We start from the raw sequence: 5,281 nt of genomic DNA, 5'->3' as shown, positions 1-5,281 counted from the left end.
TAGCCCTCGTGTAGCTTTGCGCGAAATTCCAAAACAAACAAACAATGTTCCCAATAAATAAAATATATAGAATCATTGTAGGGCTTGATTTTAAAGTAATATCAAATATGAATTCAAATTTGAATATTTTAACAATCTAATAATATTAATAAACTATCATATGTGGATTTTTCTATTTTAAATTATTGTCAAAGTATTTGAATTTGTATATACATTAAATAATAGTTCAACTGCATATATTTTATTATGAAGCGAGATTATTCATTACAAATTGAAAATATTAACAATATGCTGAAAATATAGAATCGTGACCATTATTAATTAAGCTCTCTGTAGACTTTAGAAGATTATAATATTTACTTTGTTTATCTGTTTTTAGTAATCTGTTTGAAGAGATGCGTGTATATCTTTACAACGTTAAAAAGAATAAAAACATTAAACATTTTTGTTCAACTGGTCTCCACGTGGCAAATAAACTGTGCACGATAACAAACAAATCTTTCAGCTTACGTTTATATTTTAAAATAGCAAGTAGAAGCACTTAACTATTTACCCCAATAAAAATAGCAAAACGGTCATTTCAATATAAGAAACAGTAAAACTTTCGCCTAAATTCAAAAAAATGGTAAAAAAATACCTTCACCTCAATATAAATATTGGAGCCCCCCCAGTGGCACAGCGGTATGTCTGCGGACTTACAACGCTAGAAACCGGGTTTCGATACCCGTGGTGGGCAGAGCACAGATAGCCCTTGTGTAGCTTTGTGCATAATTAAAAACAAACAAACAATAAATATTGGAAACCGTTCATTTCAATATAAAAACAGTAAAGGTTTCTTGTCAATAAATTAGTAAAATGTTCACTTATATACAAAGATAGTAAAATGCTTCAAACTTATCATATATTTATTCTTGAGTTCGTCTTTCTGAGTATATATTACCTTTGGTTTCAAGTATTCCAAACTTCATAATAATAGTAAAACCTAACATTCCTGTTATTGAAAAACTGGATTCCAGCTACTGCTTTAACGAGAGACAAAATTTCTTATATCTTGACACTAAAGACATATATATATCATAAGTTTCTCTTAACTTGTTCCAAAAACTTGTATATATATTTTTTTTAATTGCTACAAAAGTTGTGTTTTTAGCTGAAATCAGTACGAAGTTGAGGACTTTACAAATAGGGAATTACATAAAATGTTGAAAACTTCATTGCCCAAAATTAAGTTTGAGATATATCCTGAAGAAATACCCTTACATCCGCTGTTTTACCTTCTTTTAGTAGATTTTTCTCAATGAAAATATAATTCTTTTTCCTGATATCGTGAAGATCTATTTCTTTTTTTTTGCGTCGAAAAACGTAGTTTACTTTAATATCTAAGAATGGAGTTATTCATATCAATTCCTTTTACTTGATGCGCATTCTACCTAAACTACCACTAAAATGCGTAATTTTATGTAAACTTGGCTTAGAGAGAATAAAAAACGATCGTAAAAGGAGTCCTTAAGTTTCCATTGACTCAGATGTCAACGTAATTGAATTAGAGTAAATTTATTGAAGAAAGTAAAATATGTTTGGAAAGTATTTCACATTATAGAATGTTAAATATGATAAAGAATTATATTAAAAAACAACAACAGTGATCAGAAAATAGCATGTGGTTTGTTGTGTTCTAGCTTTTCTTCTTCACGCAAAATAATTTCGCGCTCCGAGAATGGCCTAGTAGTACTTGAATGTGTATGTGCCTAGACCGTGATTCCAAGGGCTCATGGACCATGTCCCGTTGCACCAAAAACGTAATCCGTTTTTGAAATCATGGGTGCGCTATAGGAATGAATGTCAAATCCCACTATTCAACCAAACCAAATAAACCCATTCTTTACTGAAAGTGTGTTTAAAACTAAATTAGTTTGTCAGTCTGAGATCATGTTATCTTTTTTTTTGTCTATGCATACATTATTTAACTTATTTTAAGAAAGTGGTTAAAATAACCTTCCACCATAATCCCACAGCACTTTTTGGGGATGTAGAATACTATGAATAAAATTGGATCTGCCCGAAGCATCAACTATTCAGGCAAAAAAAAATGATATTTTGATTCTTTTCCTCATTCTCAGATTTCTGACCCTGACAACTTAAAAAAATGTCATAAGACATATCATTTTTTATGAGACTAATTATAAGCCGGTTTCTTATATCGAACGCTGTGTTTTAAGTATATAATCCTTAAATTTTGAAATGTATGTTAAGTATGCTACTATTTTTCTCGTCCTCAAGTTTAGATGATACTTTTTGTGTAATCCTTACGTTTAAATGTCATTTATTCTGGCACCCTTAAGTTTAACATTTTACTGATCATAATTTTGAGGAAATATTTGTTGATGTCAACTTAATATTAAGGTTCTACTTTTTAAACATAGTGTTAAACGCTTACAAAAAAAACAAAAAAACATGTTGATATAATTTAACTGGGCAGGTGTTTATTCCAAGTCTTTAATACTTCTGATACACTAACTGTATAACTTTATACTAATATTATATATACTTATTTTGACTTGTTTGCTAATAAAATAGTACTTTAACAACATTTGTTCATACTCATTGTAATATATTGATAATGATTTCTAGGGGCTAAAGTTACAAATGTTTAAAACTTGCAGGATAAAAAGTCATTTGTGTTCAATCAAAATATATTGAAAAATAGCAAATTCAAAAGTTGTAGAAGAATATTTATAGTAAAAAATAAACACAATTATGTTTCTTATAAATAAACTTATTCACTGATATTGGTGTACACTATTTTCAATTTTAACTACTCAGATGTTAGCTACAGCAAAATCTCACCCACAATACCTTTAGCTTATCTTTTTCCTTTTGTTAGGGTTACATAAAAAATTTTAAATGTGGCGACTTTGAGTAATATTTTCTTAACTTTAATAATATAATATATAAGAGAAAGAGATGTTAACTTTAATAATATAATATATAAGAGAAAGAGATATTAACTTTAATAATATAATATATAAGAGAAAGAGATATTAACTTTAATAATATAATATATAAGAGAAAGAGATGTTAACTTTAATAATATAATATATAAGAGAAAGATATGTTAACTTTAATAATATAATATATAAGAGAAAGATATGTTAACTTTAATAATATAATATATAAGAGAAAGATATGTTAACTTTAATAATATAATATATAAGAGAAAGAGATGTTAACTTTAATAATATAATATATAAGAGAAAGAGATGTTAACTTTAATAATATAATATATAAGAGAAAGAGATGTTAACTTTAATAATATAATATATAAGAGAAAGAGATACTTAGTACTTGTGTTTAACTCTTACAAAAGAGCATAGATAACTGTCGTGTTGATCCCCAGTTTTAGAAAAACAGTAATAAACTGGTGCATTCACCTCTACTTTAAAAGAACAAAAATAATGATTGATGTGTTAACCGTTTCACGTGCTAAATTATAAATTTCTAAACTTAATCTGTTATTCTCTCTGCACTCTACAAATTTCAAAGGCAAAATATAGGACTGTTATATTTCACCTTATGATTGATTTAATATATTAAAAGATGTATTTAATTATTATAATTAAATTTTTATTGTATTATTACACTTTTCTTATTTAAAGTACAGAAAAACATGCTAGATACAATAGCGTGCATCAAAGAAAAGCGAAATTAAGGTGAGTGAATTATTTCAGTTCTATAGCTCCTCAGTCACGTAATATATTTCTGCTCTGTAAAGAAAAAGTACAATGAATGACTGTGATGGATACGTTCCAATTCACTGTTTGCATGCTTGAACATTTTCTCAAACATTATTTATTTGTTTATAGCATTTTGTGCAATGTATTAAAGTGAAACAAGTACAGGCAAAAACATTTTCAATTTCTCAAAGTTTTGTTCTTGCTTTTTAAAACTTTTTGACTTAAATTACCAATTTCAGAATTTTAGCCTTAATTGTAAAAAGTTAATATCTTATATAACATTAAATGTAATTCTACTGATAAGCAAATATATATATATATATATATTTAAAGAAAAACACGAGAAAGTATATACCAACTTTAGTTGTTAACTAACCCTTGGTTCTTATAGAAAATGTCTAGAGAGACAAAACAAAATTCTTCAGATACAGTTGAAGTTTTTTATGCTATAACATTAATATACCTTACGATTACTTTTATCATTTACAACTGCAGTTAAATTATTCAGAAACTTTGAATCACCCTCTCAGTCACAAGATTATTTCAAATAAGGTTTAGTTTTGCAACTGTATTGGATAAAAAAAAGTGTACAACATTTTAGATAAACGTTTATTAATAAACCGTCTTAATGTTATAAATAAATATTATTAGTTAAGTTTGCTTTATTATCCTTTTGTTTGTTTCTGAATACCTTTGAAACGTTTTTACAAACAACAAGCATAAATTTGAAATTGTAAGAGAAATCTCTACGTTTCTTTCGTATTTACGATGTGTTGTTGCTCTTTTTTAAAAAAATCCTGCTTTTGAAGTTTCTGTTATATAGCGAACTGTAGGTTGTATGTGGAAATTCCAATAAGATCTAAAACAGAATGCTATATTTTAGAACACATTTAAAGGGTAAATCTTTAGAAATTTTGTAACATACTATAAATTTCCTAGAAAATATTCTGCAGAGTTTCTTGGGATTATTTGTCATTTTCCACACACAATCATCAAGCCGTTTATATTTCCCAATTGCCAACTAAGTGATTTATTCTTGCTCTGTGAACAAACGATGTGAATTTTCATTGAAACTGTACTGTTTCGTTAAGAGAAAGAATCGTAACGGCGTTAAATTGCACATTTATGTAAGATTTACGAAGAAAACACTAATTTAAATAAAGCAATGTAATTACAACAAAAAGTCGTATTAAATGTAACATAATTTACCAATATGAGTAAATGGGCTGCCACATTTACTTAAACTGTTACACCACTATTTCAAGCACAATTGGCAAGGGTAATTTAACACATAACAGAGAAAATTATCCTCATTCGTTTTACAAGTTTTAAACAACTGCCTTGAACCTTTAATATATTTTTAATATATAAATATAGAAAGATCCCATTATAAAAAATATACTCCTATTTCATATAAATTTCTTTATTAGCTAGTGACGAAATTAACGTCGCGTTTTGGAACACTTTTATGACCCCCCCCAAAAAAAAAAACGTATAGTGATGGCACACAACGACAAACAAATTCGGCAGATAATGTTGTTTGAATA

General features: G+C 27.4%; 1 protein-coding gene across 1 annotated transcript in view; it reads left to right on the top strand.

Moving 5' to 3' along the window:
* Window positions 1-5,281, top strand: part of LOC106459490 (neuroligin-4, X-linked-like) — a 150,809-nt gene that overhangs the window by 2,041 nt on the left and 143,487 nt on the right.

This window comes from Limulus polyphemus, unplaced genomic scaffold (assembly GCF_000517525.1).
Source record: "Limulus polyphemus unplaced genomic scaffold, Limulus_polyphemus-2.1.2 Scaffold617, whole genome shotgun sequence".
NCBI classification, from domain to species: Eukaryota; Metazoa; Arthropoda; class Merostomata; order Xiphosura; family Limulidae; genus Limulus; species Limulus polyphemus.
Note: the sequence above shows the minus strand (reverse complement) of the source record. Positions and strands in the feature narration are given on the sequence as shown.